Source organism: Lichenostomus cassidix, chromosome 7, assembly GCF_008360975.1.
Source record: "Lichenostomus cassidix isolate B80296 chromosome 7, HeHo_3.0, whole genome shotgun sequence".
Lineage (NCBI taxonomy): Eukaryota > Metazoa > Chordata > Aves > Passeriformes > Meliphagidae > Lichenostomus > Lichenostomus cassidix.
Window position 1 is genome coordinate 908,959 of NC_139488.1, and position 19,005 is coordinate 927,963.

At 43.2% G+C, this 19,005-nt stretch overlaps 1 long non-coding RNA gene across 3 annotated transcripts; it reads left to right on the top strand.

Moving 5' to 3' along the window:
* Positions 1 to 1,227: 1,227 nt before the first annotated feature.
* LOC146434287 (uncharacterized) lies at positions 1,228 to 5,384 on the top strand. Of its 3 annotated transcripts, XR_014853251.1 has the most exons (6): positions 1,228 to 1,558; positions 2,835 to 2,891; positions 3,259 to 3,416; positions 3,885 to 4,038; positions 4,126 to 4,267; positions 4,441 to 5,384. It is a non-coding gene; the product is annotated as an uncharacterized LOC146434287 (long non-coding RNA). The 3 variants fall into 3 exon arrangements; XR_014853249.1 differs by having other exon boundaries at positions 4,126 to 5,384; XR_014853250.1 differs by having other exon boundaries at positions 3,888 to 4,038; positions 4,126 to 5,384.
* Positions 5,385 to 19,005: the final 13,621 nt, after the last annotated feature.

Below are 19,005 nucleotides of genomic sequence, written 5' to 3' on the forward strand. Positions count from 1 at the left end.
AGAGCTGCAGGTCAGCCCAGGACACCTGGAAAAAATGACATCTCTAGGTGCCTAATTAGAGGGATTTCCTTAGTAAGAATCATCTGAGGGTTTGTAGCTGAGAATATATATTGCTGTGAGTGCACACAAGCTGCAATCACCCACAGAAGTATCTAGTAGGTTTTGTAACAGCTTCTTAAAAAGTTTTTGCCATTGGCCACAAAAACATCTTGGGGCAATCTGTCCCACTGGGTAAGTGTGTTGGAAGAACCTTTGGAACAGGCAGGTGCATCTCCTTGGTGTTGGTTGGGAAAGGGGCGAAGAAGAGCCAGTGTGCCACCAACTTCTCTGTTCTGCACTTGATTTTCGAAACCTCTGTTATCCCCTTATTGTCCTCTTCGGACACCCCATCTTTTTGTTCCTCCAAAGAAGAGTCAGATGCAGGTCACTTTTGAGGAATCAATGTTTCCACCTGTTTCAAAGCCGATCCTTTTTAAATTACATCCCCCACCTTTTTTTTTTTTTTTTTCCCCTGAATATTTGCTTTTTCTATCATATTACACCTAGGAATAATTTGGTTTGGTCAAATCTCCCATCAAATTCATTTTTAGCCAGGTGCAACAGACCCCCTGATTGAAAACTGCACCTTTTACAATGGAACCCTGGCCCCTGGCTTCATCTTTTGCCATCCATGGGTCAGCCTTAGTTTCTGATGTTAGCATGGACTTTCATGACAAAATAAATTCTCAGTTAAGGGAAGGGTGGGGGGCAGGCATAGCTCAGAGCTGGCAGCTTCACTTACCTCATCTGTTCAACAGAGCCATGCAAATAAATCTGCTTATTACATGCTTTGCAGAATATCACAGCACTTCCTCCCAAAATGGGAGAAAACAGGTGTTTTCCTCCTCATTATCTGTAATCCCACTTCCTAAGTGGGAATGTGAAGGGGCAGGCTGGTGGTGGAGTGTGATGGTGGATGAGACCACCTCAGGAACTGCTGGGGAGCCAAGTGGTCCCAGTACAGCAGGATTTCGCTGATGGGAGAAATCCTAAGGTCTGAGTACACCCCCTTGAGAATAAGATGGTCCCTCCCCAGACTGTGTAAATCCTCCTATGTTGCTTGGCTGTAACCTAACCCCTGACTCCATCCCTCCCTTCTCCCCATTGGTTGTGGTGTTTCCTCCTGCTTTCTCTCCCCTGACCCTCAGATGATGCCTATATCTAGGGACACCTAGGGTCTCCTTCCTCTTTCACCCTGGAACCCTTCAGAATAAACCTCTGGAACATCCAGCTGACTGAGCGCTCTGAGTTCTTTGTCTCTGGTAATGCATGAGCTCTCCAGCTCCCTGGGTGAGTGAGAATCTGTGCCTTACACCGGCTCAGGTGTGAGAAGGGTCCTTCTGTACAGCACCAGAGCAGTGCTGGCCAGAGTGATCTCACAATAGCCTCAGAGACACTTTCGGTAAATGGCGAGGCCTGTTCCACCCCTCCTCAACCCACTGCATCAGTGGAGCAGCAGAGCTTGCCCTCTGCACAGACACTTACATAGGTGTATCCCTGGATAACGTGTATGGACAAGGTGGGTCAGCCCTAGGATTGCATCCAGAACATGATAAAGCAAGCTGAGTGTAGAGGCAGCTCCCCCAGGCTGTGGGGATCACCCCAGCAGCCAAACTGCTTGTTCTCTGCCTTGGCCTTTGCTCCTCATCCATGTGGGCTGAGGCACCTGCTCCTGGGGAATTACAGTGCTGGGATAGAAAGGAGAAGACATTCCCTCCATTCATGGTGAGGAAGGAGAATACTTGACACAAGAAATGAGATGGACAAAACAGTGGCTCAGTGACATATATCGATGCAGACTTTGCAATGCTGGGTCTGGCATTTAGATCCTTCAGCTTGTGTTTTGCATTTTCTGTTCTTTATTATGCCATGGAAACACAAACCAAGCCAGGAACTGTGATATCCCTCCATGATATAGGAGGAGTGAGACCATCATATGGATATCAAGTGAGCACTCTTCTATCTCTCAGCTCATATGGGGGGCAAACTCAGTTCTGAAGAAGCCAGAAAATATTTAATATTTTATTTTTAATGATAAATATGGTCATGGAAAGTAATTAAAAATATGGCAAGTGCTAGACTGGGAAGGGTGTGCTTGCTGATGTTTCCATTGACATAATTTTTTCTGGCTGGCCTCAAAACTACGGTTGATATGCCCTAATTAGAAGGACTGAGCTTCAAAAATGAACAACGCTGCAGATCTTTTCTTTTTTGTCCATTTTAACATTCTCTACAAAGTTGGCTCAATGGGTTTTTTCCTCTCATATTCATTAATATACATTTTAAATGCTTAATTTAAAAATGACCACAGTCCTTGATCACCTTCCTGTTTACATTTTGATGATGTATTCAGAGCAAAGGGACCCCTCTTGTACTTCTTCTTCCTCCTTCACTCTCCAAGCTTTGTCACCCTCCTTTGGGATCTCTTTTCAAAAAGATCAAGAGGAGAGAAAAGGCTTCAGATGCCATAAATATTGCAGGAACCAGTGTTCATCAGAGAATGGCCTCCTTTAAGATCAATACGTCTTCCTGAGGGGGCATTCAGTCCTTCAAAGTAAACAAGCTGGGAACATTAATTCAAATGCTTTTATACTAAATACATATACATGAATTAGACTGGGTGGCTGTGATAAATAAGCCTTATATAAGTAAGGTTTAAAGCAAACCACACATGCAAAAAAAAAGCAGACACTGCAAATTTCTGAGGAATGAACCGATTTCTGCTGCTGATCTTCTGAGGACCGAGATAATTTTGTTAAAGGGCTAAAAGGAAGTTCTCTTCACCTTTTGAATAGATTGATCTGGGCAATCAGAATCTTTTCCAGAAAGGAGAAGTACCATTATGCTGATGTGTAAGTCAAGATATATTGCAAAATATGCTGAATCTACATTTTGCATTTTGTCATTGGCTGGGTTTGGAAATGTGGTGTTTTCTTGGGGGGGAGGGAGACAGAGACAGGGTTACCTCCCTCTCAAGGAGGGAAGGTGAAAGCAGTGTGTCTTGATTTCTTTCTCTGTCAGACATTGATAACTGTCTCAGAGTGCTGTCAGGTGTTTTGAGTGGGTTTGTAACCTGCCATCCTCTCAGGAAGGGGCAAAAGGCAGAGATGTCACTGCCCTGCAGTGAGAGCAGGAGCCTGGCAAGGTGTGGCTTGAACTGGAGGTGGGGAATACCCACCTCATCTTTCATGCTTCTGACACCAGCTTCCCTCCCTCCAGGGACACAGGGTACCAGGACAAAGGAAATATACTGGAGAAGGGGACCATGGAAATTGAGGATAATCAGGATAGTCTTGAATGAATTGTTTTGGTCTGTTCCTGTTCAGGATAGCCCCTGTCCCTCAGTGAAATCAGAATCTCCTGCAACCCTGGAGGAGGTAAGTGTTCTTAAGAACATTCAAGTCTCTAGGTTATTAGCTCTGGGTAATAGCTTCAGGGAAACCCTTTCCTTACAAAATATAACAGGGAAAAGAAGATAGGAAAAACAAAAAGATTGGTAGGAGCATAGATCCTTTCTTATATAATGGCAAAGATCAATCACAGATAAACTATTGCTAATTTCAACACATTTGACAAACATGTCACAATAACCAAGTGGAAGAAAGAGGAAGGAGAAAGAATCTGAATGAGTAAAGGCATTAGCACAAAAATATCCTTGTGGTAATTTTTTGATGTCTGGCACAGCTGGATATTCAAAAGGATTTCTTCCTATGTTAGCCAACAGGCTGGCTGGTGGCTCAAGCCTGGGGCAAGGTAGTTTCTTCTTTTACATTGTCTTCTCTGGGCCTTTTTTGTACCTGGACATCTGGAGGATTTCCTCTTAACCCATAAGCTCTCTAACTCAGCAGGTTGGAAAAAATCAGAGACTTCAGCATGATTTCGCCAAACCTCCTCATTGTGCTAGGCACTGGGACAACAAAAACACATCTCTGGGCCCTGGCAGACTCAGAGTGTTGCAGACATGATGCAGCACCAGCACCTTGATGTCAGTGAAAGCAGGTATGTTTTCATCCTTTAAAAGAGCCTAGGCTGTCTAAATAGTTGATCAACCAGCTTTTATACAATACTTAATTCCTTTTCTGCCAGGTGCTCATGTCCAGAGTCTCTGATCCAGGGTGGTGGTGAGTGGAGGATTTCTATCTCAGCATAGTGTGTTGAGCTGCTCAGACACCAGGATGTGCCTTTCTTCTGAGCAGTTTCCTTCTGAATCACAGCAGCCCCAAGTGCTGTGAGTGAGACTCATGAGGAGACCATCCCAGGACTGTGCTCAGGGCCGGCAGTGGGAGAGAGCTTTGGGAGGTGGGATGCAGAGCACGCAGCTGAAAGGTCGCAGCTGAGAGGCAGTCCTGCTGTTCTCCGTGCTCTGGGTGCTGAAGGATGAACTCCATCTTTTTATTGCAGAAGGATGGAGTTGCAAATAACATTGCCTGCTCACAGGTCCTGAGGCACCCCCAGTTAGCCACTGAAAGGAAGTTTCCATCCATCTTACTCTTCAGCTTTAAACTAATGGGCTGAAATCTCCAAGCAGTTTCTTCTGATCTTTCCAGCTTGGGGCCATAATGGTCTGAAAGGAAGACTAAGTGAGTTTAAAACTACCAGCCAGGAGGGTCAGTTTTCATGTGGGCAGCCTGGTCCTGACATTCAATAGATACAATTTAAAGGAATGTCATACAGGACGGATGGAGAAGCACACGGTAAACCCAGCAGGTCTGGGAAGGCTGCTGTGAGTTATTCTCTGACCTTGGGTAGCTCCACAATATTTATGTGCATTTTGTTCATGGCCTTCCATCTCACAGATTCATCTTTGCTGCTGTAATGGGGATAATAAAGACTCCTGAGACAATTCTCAGGATCTCTGATACAAAACCTACAAAATCCTCTCCATTAGCCCCATTCAACACTGTTAGAATTGTCTGTTTTAGGACTGTGCTCAGTCTGTGTTCCTCTCAAAGTATTTGATATTGTATTCCTCTGAAGAGTGTAAAAACAGCTGTGTGTGCAAAATATGTGAAGCATCAATTAAGACTAAAATCAGCATGAATATATATATTTTAATCAATATTTGCAGCATTATAAATAACTGGGAGGTAATGTTTGACTAGAACTTGGACTTACTGGATGGACAAATTTTCTATGTATATAAATGGGAGGTTACTTTCTGAATTTATATTATTCTCCTTCAAATGAACTTAGACAGGAATCAGAATTAAGCAAAAACATCCAAACAACCTGGAAGGGAGGTGCCTCCTGCACAACACATGGTGCATGTGCGTATCTCCTTGAGCAGTGCAGCATAATTTGTCCTTTCATTACCTCTAGCTCCAGGGCCTTAGACATTGTTTTGCTTTAGAGAGAGCTCTTGATGTCTGCAATTCTCCCTCTTCTTCCCAAACCAAATTCTGATTCCAAGTCTCCTGTAGGCAGTGCAAAGACTGTCATTGACTTCAAGTTTTTTGCATCAGACTTTAGTGGGTCTTTTTAAGCAAAGAAAAATGCAATTACAACCTCTCCATCCTACTCTTCACCTATTTTTTCTCTGGGCATTTGTGGTTATGAGTCTGCAGGTTCTTTTCTGGTGTGAATTTTTCTTTCCGAATGAGAGATTCCCTGTGCTCCATACCGTATGGACCATATGTCCATATGGTCAGTGTCAACACAGGAAGCCAACTTTCCGCCTGAGGAATGGACAAATGTAATAAAATCCACCTGTCTAGAAGTTGTGAAACAGGTTAGGGTGGGCTGTGCTCAAGTCATTTAATTTGTTGCTAAAAATCTGTTCCTCAGGCTTAGCAGAGCAGTGGGATAGTGGTGCCAGTCCAGCAGAGAGCTCATCAGCCCTCTGGAATTGTGCAAAATGAGGCTTTGGTGTAGCTGAGAGCTTGGTGAGAACAGGGCAAATACCTGCCTGGGTTATCTCTGTGCAATGCGTCCCTCAAAACAGCTCTGTCTTCTACAGTTTGGGATTTCCAAACTCTAGGAAGCTGGGCTCACCAAACCCTCTGAGGCTGTGGGAGTCAGGCTGCTGCTCCACAAACCTGGGAAATCAATTGCAGCAGAGGCTTTCTGGAACTTCTGATTCTGGTGTAGTTCCAGTTTATTTAATTTGTCTCCTGTCACGTCTAAAGGTGGGGAGGACATGAGGCAAGCAGTATGAAAGGGTAGCTCCAGAGGGGGCTGAGGGGGCTGAACAAACAGAAGCTGACACTAAGAAAGGTCAGCCCTTTAAATGGCCTGATTTAACCAAGGCACGTGTCAGGCTGCATGCCCCCAGAGGAGATTCCTTGTGTGCTTTTATGAACTCTGGGAAACGGGCCAACTTAGCCCTAATTATATTTTATTTAATCAGCTATTTAAATACTGAACTGTTTTCTTGGCTCTCTTCCCCATCGAGATCACATCTTTCTACTCTTGACCTTTTTATTCTATGCAAGAGGCTCTCTCATTGGTTTGGACTGAGGTAAGTCAGCTGCATTTAGCTTATTCTTACATCACCTCTCTTCTTGCAAGACAGAAAGCTCAAGGTTATTTATTTACCAGGTTCTCATAATGAAGGAAATACAGAATTTAATTTTTCCCGTTTTCACTATGCAAACACAAGAAGACCCTCTGGAATAACTGGAAGTGTATTTAGTGATGTAACATTTCTATTTTAGACAATACCAGGAACACTTTGTAGTTTTGCTTTGAGAAATATTTGGAGAAAAACACAGCTCAGCTATCTTGAACATATCTGTTACTCTTTTCTTCTAAAGCTTCATTTACTGTAAAGTAATGACAGGAGTGCAGAGGAATTAACTCTCTAAGACAAGCGTGCAGTTTGTTTCAGAGCAGTGTTCACCATGAATAATGAGTTCCCTTGAAATTCCACAGGATTTGGACATATACTGGTTGGAGAATAGAAGACTGAAACAGGAAGGACAAAGCCATGCCACAGTTATTGTTGTCATTTCCTCAGATAATTTCTAAGCATTTCAGTTACCTCTCAAGAGCTGAGAAAACAATTTAATTATAATTGTGGATTTAACACAAACAAGACACTATCGAAGAGCAGCTTGTGGATTTTAATGAGCAAGATGCTGGCCCTCCAGTTTATCTTGGAGCTGACTCTGGCTTCCCAAGTGGACATGGAAGTTTTAGCAGCAGCATTTTAGCTCATTTGGCCTTGGCTGGGAGCAGCTTTTCTGGCTTTCTCCCTTTAATTTAAAAGGAGCATCCTCACATTTAACCCCTGAACTCGCCCACCCCAAGAAAGGTCTCTGCCGTCTCACCTCCATTGTTGTGTGTTTGTGGCTACAAAAATTCTGAAAATAGGGTTGTCACAAAAAGTGCCATTGATGCTGGGAAACCTGTCTGATTGAACCCTGCTGCCTCTCTTCCTTCTTCCCTCTCTGCAGAGATCAGGGGTCAGGCTTGTCTCTGTGGTGGGCACCGTTCAGATTGCCATGCCTCAGCAGGTCCTGTGTGTTTAATGATCCCCTCTGGAGTGCTGGTGGGTTGCTGAGGGGTTGCTTTTGTCTCTGCTCTTGTAGCAGGATGGGATTCTGCTTTCTCAGGAGCGGGAGGCCACAGGTTGGATGTGCACTGAGGTGATGCATGTGCTGAGAAATGCCCAGATTTCAAAGATACTTTCAAAGCATTACAATTTCACTGTTGGGATGCGGACGTCCTTCTGGTGCAAATTCTGCTTTCTCCCTACTCCTCCTCTTGTGCACCCAGGAGTGGCATTTCAAGGGAAGATGATGTTGTTTCTGCAGTGCTGGTAAACGCAGTTTTTCTAAAGGGGAGGGCTGTAATCCTTTGGCACCATGTTGCACTGTGGTCCTGAGAGGACAGGCAGACTGAATTTTAAATGGCAAATGGGCACCCAAATTTCCTTGTCACATCTTGGCTTTGGGAGGAATATCTGATAACAAAGGCAACCTGTGTTGAAGGGGTTCCTGGGCAGGGCAGGGAAATATCAGTAAAAATCATGTGCTTTTGAAAACAACAGAATTCCCCCTCTGCTGTGTATTTCCCTTCAATGCCTCTCTCTCCCAGAGGGACACAGCTCCATGCATCCAAGATTGCGAGAGCCTAAATGAGTCAGACCTCCCTTTCCCATTTGATAAGGTAGGGCAGGCTCCAGGATTAGTTATGCATCTGATTGTGCCTCTAATAAACTAAATGTAATTAAAAAAATAGAGCAGGGCCATTGCATTTTAACAGCTTGAAGCTTTCCCTGTGGAAGGATCATCAAACAGTGAAAGAATATGAAGATTCAGCTCCCTAGCACCTGCTGGGCAGCCTCTGTCAAGATTAACAGCATCTCACCAGGTTATTAGAGTGAACATGAATAGTTTGGGGGCTCTGTGTGTAGTTATGGTATCACGTTTTATTATCTTTCACTGAAATGAAATTACTTATTGTAATTGCTTGTCAGTCACAGACCAACAAATCTGACAAAGGAAAGCTTTTGTGCTGCAAATGTGGAACAGGAGCAGAAGGGAGAGGATGGACTGAGCAAAATTCTGCTCTGATTCTTTTAGGGGGGAGACACAGGAAATATAACCAGAGAGTGAGGGAGAAAAAGGGCTTCTGCTTTGCACAGTGACCTGAGAAAACCAATTCTGGCCAGATGACCTAAACTGAGTGAACATCTTTAAGAGCTGCCAAGGGAGTGAGCAGCTGATCCAGGCTGACATGTCAGGCTGGGTGGAAGTGACTGCTTTGTGGGCAGTGTATCAGACACAGCAGCTCAGCAGTTTCTTGATAACATCAACTACTATATCTCTTGGAGACACTGCTGAGGTTTCATGCCTGGGGTCCACTAGTCAGCAGGAGGGGTGAGCTTTGCACAGTGCAGAGATCTGAGTCAGACAAGAAAATGATCTGTTTGGGTTGTTTGCTTTCGGGCAGCTCAGTCTTTTCTGTTAGAATGAAAAGGAGGAAGAGTGCCCCGGAAGCTCCTTGCTCCCAGGGACAAGGGAGCAAAGGGAGCCCTGCAGGTATGTGGCAGTAGAGGTTGCTGTGCCAGAGACAGATGTGCTCATTTGAGAGCAGCTTTGGAAGCACAGCTGCCAGAACGCAGCGATCAGGGCTGGATAAATAACCTGCCTGGTGGAGGGATGAGCTGTGCTCACTGTGCCTGGACAGGCAGCAGTTCCAGCCCTATGAGGAGAGCAGAGCTGCCTGCAGCTCTTGAGGCAGGGGTTGCCTTTTCCGTCTGCAGAGGATCCCTCAGCTTTGCAGCAGCAGAAGGCAAAGGGCTCAAGGTGTAATTAAAATGGAAGCATGCCATAGAGAAGGCAACCAGGCCCAATGTTTGCCATTTGATGTGGAATTATATATGCCCACCAAGTAACCAAGTGTTACTCAGCTGTTTGAAAACCCTATAGCGAGGCCTATAGAGGTCACTATAGGTTCCTAACGGAGGAAAAAGAAAAAAAGACAGGTCCAATCTCACAATCTCCAAGTAAAAGGATGGCTTTAAAAGGACTCTCTTGTGTGCAGCCACAGCCATCCTCAGGCAACGGGAATGTGAAAGACTGGATGAACAAGGCAATCATTCCCTACTTTCTCAATCTTTGTATTGTTTTCTGGCATTTGCAGTTCCAATTTCCAACTCAGAAGAGTTTTATTTCCTTTTGCATGCATGATGCAGATATTTCTTCACTTTTGGAATCGCTGTATTTTGTAGCATCTACTACCTTGTGCGGTATTAGAAGTGGGTAACTTCCTTCATGTGTTCTGAACTTGTTACTTCCTGTCTTCATTTGATGCCACCTCTCTGCTGCCCCAGAAGAGACTGTGAGCAGCTGCTGTTTGTGCTCTGGCTCGTTCTACTCACAAAATGCTGACTCAGGGACCAGTTCAGCCTAACCAATTATGAGAAAAGCTTGGCTTCACAGGGGGAATAGCAGCTTCTAGCTTCACCCTGGGAATAGAGGTAAACCATGGCAGTGAACACCACAGGTGATGTTGGAAGTCCCACACCACAGAGCTCATCAGCCCCCATGGCTCATTTATGCCACAGCTGAAGGACTCAAGCCTGCATTTACACAAGCAGAAATGTACTAGAACTTGTTAGAGAGCCAAACATGTTCAGCTCTTTAATTATTGTATCGTGTACTGTATCTAGTTTCCTAGTGCATGAATCCCTGTCTTTAGACAGTTTTTGTTCTGTAATTGGTATTAACTATTATTGCTCAGCATTAATTAAAGAAATTGGTTTTCATTCTCAGGTGTTTCACTTAAGATGCCTTCAGGCTACTAGACTGGGAGGGGTTCTTTTTTTGAAGCATGTCTTCATTAGTGCTTATGTCTCTTTTATCTGCAGATGAGGATTCTCTGCTTCCTTTGTACTGCAACATCAACCAGGGTACTATCAGCTTTTCCTCCTCTCAGCAGTAACTAGGCTCCAGTACTTTATTAAAGACATAAAGGATACCTAGTGATACAATTACAGCTCATAATTTTTGTTATTTTTGTTCCCGTCCTCCTGGCTGCTTTTTGAATCATGAATGATAGATTGTATGATATTTACATACCAATTTTACAACTTAATTTTAATACTAGCTGTATGCCATGTACTGGCATTTTCCACTGAGTTCTAGAGTTTAACAATATAATTTCCTCTTTAAAAGTTTATTCTGTGATGAAGCATCCAAATGTGGACTGGAAAGAACTGTAAATTTTTTTAACAGTAAAGGCAGGAGGAGTCATTGCAATTGTTTGGACATCATGCATAACACAAAGTGGAAAAATGTCATTTAATATCTAATATTTTTCTGCTGTCTCATGTGTAAGCTACAGTAAATCACTGGGAAAGTCATCCAATCTTCACTTACAGAGGAAGTGAATCTATCACATTCCTGTGTTCCTGTGGTAAATTGTCTTCATCACCGAAATGTGAATCTTATTTTGCACGGAGCATCTTGAGGTTTTGGTCCCTGAATCCTGTAACTTTTCTGCCCAATCTATATCAAGTGTCCTAACTAATGGAAATCTTCACTTCCATAAAGATAATTGCAGGTGCTCAAGTGTTATGTCCATTTGGAATTTCAAAATGGAAGTGAATAAAGCTCTGGTAATCAATAGTGAGAAGGATTAAACTGTTCTAGATTTTCATGGGTTTAGAAGGTGGGATGTTTCTGTAACAGGTTAATCAATATCCTTCCCTAAGAGGTAGGAGTTGTTTGGGGGTCTCTGGTCAGAAGATCTCACCAAATGAGCAGGGTCAGGTAGGTCTTTGTGCACCAGTGCTGGTTAGTGTGAAACAAATGCCATACTTTTCCAGAAAGGGAGGCTTTTGTTATTCCTGCTCGTTATCTTCATTTCCTACCTGACTTTATCTTAATTTCCTACCTGTCTTTGGATTTCAGACTATAAAGTTTGATGAGTCATTTTGCACTGGATAAAGTATACAGCAATATGGACATCTTGTGAATGACAGGCATCCTCCTTTCTGAGGTGATCTGATCTCACAGCTGTGCTGTGCCTGCCATTAGAGTCGTGGGTAAATTCTCTCTTAAGAGCTTGGGTGAGACTGAAAGTGTAGAAAAGGTCCACATTTTCTGCATATAGCAGCAACAATTATCTTCAGAGCTCCCCAGCTGACACCTGATACCCCAAATTGCTTTAGGTCTTGAGGCTCAGAAGTTGATGGGAAAGGAACAATTTCAAAAAAGCAACAAAGTATAACCTTGCCTTGGTTTTCTCAGTATCAGGTGACAGAAGCCACCAAGACACAAACAATAGAGCTGGCAAAATGCTCCTGAATGCCACTGTCCAGCCATTTTCAAAAATGAAGGATTCTCCTCAGCACGATACATTTGTAAGTGCTTCATATTCCCTTAGATGTCTGTAAATCCTACAACAAATTGTTTCAGTTCTTTACTGTTCACTTAGGCACATTACATTGTTGCAGTGTGCTAGCAGGATTTACAGTATGCATATTAGCATGAGCTGTATATGGTTTATGTTCTAGAAATCTCTCACTAGCTGATGGTATTATTGGTTTTCTGAGTTTGTACCCTCCTCTGCTGTAAACCTATTGGTGTAACCCCTTTTCCCCTCCTTATCTCCTCCCCTCTGGCTTTCCCTGGTTGGCTCTTCGAAGCTAACCACGCCCCTCTTCCTCTCCTTTTAACCCTCTGTAGTCTTTTGGTTTTGGTTCATAGCCTCTGGTTCCTCGCCCTTCCTCATCCCCCACTTTCCGCCCCTCTTCCTCTCCCCTCACCCCGTGCCCGTGGGTCCCTAATAAATCCCTTGGAATCACAGACTGCGAACCTACACTTCTTTCTTCGGCACGCCTCCACGACAACTGGTGTCCCCCCGAGTGCCACTGCAGTGCCACGTGTGCCCCCAGCGTGTCTCGGCCCCCGACGGTGCCCCCTCTTGGCAGCGTGGGGTGGTTGTCTGTGAAACACAAGGCTGGGATGCTGCATTACCTAACACAAATTACAGTTTCTCTCTTTCCAGTTTCAGCTCTTCTCTGACCACGTGCCCTGCTCAGAGTGGGTTCTGCTCAACACTTGTGTTCACTTGTAGCTGCTAGTCAGTTTGAACTTTCTCTTCAACATCTTCTCACGCTCCTGGTCCTGACCTCCTTGAGAAGATCATGAGTTAGATGCTGGGTTTGTTTTTGTTTACATGGAGCAAACTACAAGGCTGGGTTACCATTTCACCTCTCATTAATGCCACTGTTCATTTTCACACTTTCTTCCATTAGCAAATAGGGGTGTGATACACTAAAATGGAGAAAGAGTGAGGCTGAGGTTTTGGTCCTTGCTCTGCCCAAACACTGTATTCAGGGCAGCCTTCACCATCACATCCAGCCCCAGGGGCCTTTTCCAAGACTCAGTTGAGTCAGCTGAGGCCGTTGATTTAAAATGATGAATTTACTTTTCATTGCTCATATGGGTAAGGTGATTCATCTGCTCTGAAAAATAAAGTCCTCTGAGTGAAGGAAATGGCCAGGAGACATAATCCCATCCTGATTCCCCTGTATATCTTTCCTTATTTGAAAAGATTTATGTGATTAAAAAAAAAAAAAATTCCCTCAGAAAAGAAATTGTAACCAAATACATTGTGATACAGATTTCAAGGCTCATTTCCTTGGTGGATAATCTTAAATCTCTATTGCTCTAATCTTTTAACACTTTCAGAGTCAGTAAATTACAATTTGGTGACAGCAGTTTTTGTTCAAGTATTTTTCCCTCTCTAAGGTGTCCCCCTAACCAGGGCTCTGCCATAATATGATAATTATGTGGTATTTTAAACCAGCTCTTTAAATGTGCTTTGCCTCATATTAAAGTGAGTTTATATAAACAGTGTTCTTTCAAATGCTGCTTAAGAGGTCATATTTAAAGCTCCTAGAAGCACAGCTGGCTTATTTTTCCCTACCTAATCAAATTAAGTGTAATATACAATGCCTTTCTGAAAAGGAAAGTAGAAGACACTTTCCCTCAATTTAAGAGGAGCCAGTAGCAGTATTTAAAAAAAATTAATTAGAACTTGTTCACTTTAGAGGAGCCAGCCTGAAGCACAGATCCTCCTACATGGGTTTACATTTCTAAAGCCTGCCTGGGAGAGAAGCATGTACTTCTTCAAATTGCTCCCATCCAGCTCCTTCCCTCTGATGGTTTATGGGGTTGACAGCGCAGCCCAGAAGAGCAGTGAGGGACTGGCCTTGACTGGGAACACTCTGGAGTTACTGGCTTGATATTTATTATAAGGCTCCACCCAATTTTCCATCTTGGATCAGGACATTTCATCTGGGAAAATGTGAGCATTTGTAGATAAGCCTCTTTAATGCTACATGTCCCATGGGGCTGCAGGTGTTTGTTGTATCCCCGAAGCAAATGCACAGCAGATCAGGCAGAGGGGGAGGAAAAGGCCAGACTGCAGAACACAGCAAGCTGTGTGAATCTGAAAATCCAGAGGGAACTGGAGGGCCTGCATTTCTCATCTCAGTGCTTTTGGACAAGGGCAGAGGATTTGCTCTCACTGCTTTGAGCAGTGCCTGTCTCCCTGAAGGTAATGAGGAAGCACTACTATCCCATTAGCTGAGCATTTGCTGGCCGGAAAAAAGGGAAATAAAACAAGTAATTCCTAAGAGTACAAAAGGAAATGCTGCTCTTGCAGGCAGCAGGTGCTGATTAAGAAGCACTGCCTGCTTTTTTATGGGACTTGATGCTCTTCACTTGCCTGAAGATTTTTTCTCTTTCATTTTTAATTTTTTTACTTTTCCTGTTTGCAGGGTGAGATTGTGTGGTTGAGAATGTGTGACATCTCATTGCTGAGCATGAGGGGACAAAAGCTATGTCTGGGCCATTCTTTCAAGCAGACAATGCAAAGAATACATGAAATGAGAAAAATCAAATAGGTTCTCTATCAAAACTCTGTTGGTCTAGTGCATGGGTGGAAGGGGAAAAAGTAGGGGCCAAAGAAGTCGAGCAGTCTTGAAATTGCTCCATACTCCTCTTCCTGTTCCTGGGACACTGCATTTACACCAAATGGTGTTCTCTCCAAAGGAAAACTAAATGGGGCATGAAGAGCAATTCAAGTTCCTGGGGAAATACAAGGAAACTAAATCAGATTGAGCATGTCAAAACCATCCCAGGTGATAGAGTTATGGGAGAACAAGGAAAGACACAGACAAATATGGGAAGGAGAAATAGGTGCTGAGTGCTTTGAAGCCTTCTGTGTCAATCCAGCTGGGACCAAGGGCATCCTGACCTTTCCAGGAAGTTGCTCAAGAGATTTGTCCTCAGGGTCTTCAAAAACCAAAGATGAAAAAGACCAAGCCAGTAAAAAATGAGGGCTGAGTAATTCTGAGTGTGTACTTAATGATGCTCCTAGCCCAGAATTTGGTGAAAAAGCAGATCAACATATTTTCTGCTAACTAGGGGAACGAGATGTTACATGATGTTACACTGTCCATGATCATGTGAGAGTGAGAACTATCAGGTCCAGCAAATCCAGCAAAACATTGCTCAACCCTCTGCTCTAATTTCTGGTTTATAAAAAAGACTATTTTGTGGTGCAGCCAAGAACCTCTGTTAAGGACTTCCTACTCATTAACTGTTCACAGATCCAGAACTGAGATCAGCATCATTTGTAGCCATGACTGGGAGCAAAAGGAACTAAAAGCTGTAAGAAATGAATTGGCAGTCAATTGTGCCCCTTTTACTGGAGAGTCTCAAGATCTATATATCTTCAAAGTACCACTTCTTTTGTTGTCTTTGCCACTGGTGCAAATTTTCTAACAGAGGCATCTTCATTAAAATTCAGAAAAAATATTTTCTGGGGGATGCCACAGAAACCCAATACAGGGCTTAAGAGAAACAGAAAATAGATGAAAATAGTGGGGGAAGACCATCCTAAGGTAATCCTAAAGTATCCCAAGGGACTCTATTAATGGTATCTTTTGGAGAGAAGAATGCAAGGAAGAAAAAGCAGCTAGCCTCTCCTTGGGAAGCCACTTAGAGATGATATTTTGAAGAAGATTGCCTGTAATTGAAAGAGACATGAGAGAATGAGCATGAAAAAGGAGCACCCTGTAGGTGTAACCAAGCAGGTGTAAAATGAAAGTGGCAAATCTCCCAGTCTCTCAGTTTCCTCCAGCTGCAAATCAGTTACAAGATAAATTGTTTAGAAGGGAATTACAGACAGGATGAATTAAAACCAAAGTGAAAAATACTAGAAACACAATGCATGCAACAGAGAATAAATAAAAAATACACCTGACTCCTGTGGTGTGAACTGTCATCTAATTACACACCCTGTAATATGGATTAGGGATGGTACTGGAGGTGGGTCCCCAAGTTTTTAGCCTGGTGTCTGTGCTCAGAGCTGGCTGCAGCCTGGTAATCACCTCTTGTAGCCAAGCCTGTCTGTGACAGGCTTTTATGTGTTTATGCTATTATGTGTTTATATGGGATAGAGAATCTTTTCTTTTCCATCTGTATTTGAATAAATCATATGAATTTTTATGGATTGGAATAGGAGAGGATTCACAGAAAAATAATTTAACCTGAACTGCAATGACAGTCCACAGCTTTTACGGGTAACTTTCTCTTGCATGGCTCTTGACAGTATAAGAGCAAACCTTCTCCAGATTCACCAAAAGGCTGACTTTTGCTCTCTGCAGGAAAGTGGAAATAAATTTTAAGTAGTTATGTTCGGAAAACCAACAAACAAAAGAATAAATTGAAGTAAGACAGGGGAAGCTCTTCAGTTCCTGAGCAGGGTTGGCTGTGGTTTCTATTCAAACTCAGGGCAAGGGAAGCTCAAAATCCAGGGAAGGAAAGATTGGTTTTCCTTGTTCAGGACAAGGTACAGGAAAGGCAGAGAATATATATGATCCCTGCAGGATCAAGGTCTCGTCTCGGTCAACATTTACACTCTGGATGAAGGAGATGAATTCATCCCAAATGCACACAGCGCTGTGTCTCTTTTTATACTCTTTACCCTAGGTGCAATCTGAGGTGCTCCAACTTGCAGTGGTGGCATTAAATTACAGAGGATGAGGATTTTCCTGTGCTTCCTTCCCCAGCAGAGAGCAGGAGGCCATCAAGTATGTTGCTGCAAACACTCATGACCTCCACAATATCCACATGAAATGCTGCTGAAAAGAGACTCAGAAGACTGTGAATCCCTTTGCTTATATTCTTTGTCCCAGATGGTTGACTGATTTATGAACATGGGAAATCACAAGTTCCCCAGTGACAACCCAACAAGTAGTTTGTTTGGTTAAAAGTAGAAGAAGCTCGAAATTACCAGTCTTCAGTTTACAGGGATTTTTTATTTTTTTGTTAAATATTTATGTCAAATATGCTGTCCTCCTCGAGAAAAAAATCAGCTATCAGTGTGATTGAAAATAGCAGGGGATTCTTGCTTTTAACTGTCAATTTTGTTGAGCAAATTCAGCAGTAATTTTTTTCGAAGATGTAATATTTTCATTAAAAATGGCAAGTAAAGGGTGATGAAATCTGGCAGAACTTGTCCCTGGCTTTGCTGCTGCATTGCTTGGTTCTGTAAATTGCAGCAAAATACTCTTTTGGAGCTCTGCAGCCAGAGGTGCTGTGTGTCTCATGTTGCTCTGGAGCTCTTGGCTGGGAAACTGTCTGGGACTGAAAGCCACAACAGCATGGTTAGAAGAAATTAAGTTTTATGTGTTTGCCATAAACTGGTGAACCAAACATCCTTTAAAGTATTTTCCAGGTGTTTTCATGCTCCTCCATTGCATTTGCAGGTGCAGAGCAGGACCTGGCTGCTTCTCAGTTGCTGTGCCTGGCCTGAAGGCAGGGTTGAATCCAGAACAAGCCTTTGATGCTGTGTTGCTCATGTCTAAGAAGAGAGAGCAAATGTTGTTTTGAGAAAGGTGCCCAAGGCTGTGTTGGTTACATATATTTCAGGCCAGTTTCCCACCTGCTTTTCCTACAGGGCCAAGGAAAGCAAAGCAGCCTGGATATTGTCCATTTTTTGGATTGTGAGTCCAGCTGTGCCCAGTCTGCTGCCCTGGTGCTTAAATAAAGAGCAGTTTGTATCACTGTGCTATGGAGATAAAAGGGATTTCAGCAAAGACTATGGTTTTCTTAAGAGCCTTGGAATTATGTGTTTAGTCCCTTCAAATCTCAGTGAGACTTTGAATACTCACAGATACATTCCAATCCCCTCCCCACCCTGAAAACCTCTGTCTGAATAATTCCCATGTTTGCTGCTCCCCGCAGTCCATCCACCCCTGTCTGCACCTGCTTGCACATCACTGTGCTTATTCCAGGAGGTCTCCATGCTTTATCCAGAGGGAACATGTCCAGAACAGGCTGAAATATTTTGGAATATGTACTAAGACATTTGAATTAGGATGAACCAGACAAGGCAATAGAAATTACTTATGAAAGATGGCTGCTGTCTATGCTGAGATCACTCAAACAGTGAATTTGGAAGTAATGGGGTAATAGTGAAATTTATTCAGAATTAGTGTGTTCATATAAATATTGTACAGTAAATTATTTGCCAAATAACATTCATTACTTTGCAGCAGAGGTCAAATAATTGAGAAAATGTATTTGTGAATAAATTATTCAACAATTAATGTAAAATGTAGCTGCTAAATTATTCACAGAGACTAATTCACCCAGTTCTAATTCATTTCCACTCTGAAAGTGTTTCTGGGTACATGTGCATTTGTCCCTGCCCATGGCAGGGGGGTTGCACTAGATGATCTTTAATGGTTCCCTCCAACCCAAACCTTTTAGTGATTCTGTGATATCAGGGCATGGCTCCTGTAGCCAGCAGACACAATTTACTGTCACCCTCTGCAGCTGCAGTGACAAAATTTCATCCGGTGGGGAGCCTCAGCTCCAGAAATCCATAAAAATGCTTCTTTTTATCTTAGATAACATATTGCTTGCCTAGAAAATTTCTCCCAGTCTTGGTATTAAAAAAAGAAAACAAAAAATACAAATCACTTTTAAATTGAATTTCATTTCAAGACCAGCTTCACTGTAAGTCATTATGTCACATCCCACCAGCCCAAACTTTTTTTAAGAACCCAAACCCTCTAAGCTTACAGATCTTAATATTAGTTTTCCATACACTAAGTGATTTGACCTTCATCAGCTTCAACCTGCAAGATCATTCTGTGATCCCTCAAATCGTGGATGTGCAGAAGAGACTCAAACTCCAGTCTGTTGGGTGTGTTCAGAGAGAAGGCGAGCAGAGCTTCATGAGCTATTTAATTACTGGTGTGACTAATAACTGCAGCCCGGTGTGACAGCACTGCTTCTGCTCATCAGCATTTGCTTGTCTTTTCTCTGAGGCAGGGAGGACCAGCTCCACTTCGTGAAGGCACCAAAACCAGTCTCTTTGGGAAGGGCTCCCCATCTCAGGGCAGGCTTGGGGGGCATCTGGACCCACATGGCAGCCCTGATGTGTCACAACTCCTGATGCTGTTTGCAGGATGGGGAAAAGGCTGGGGAT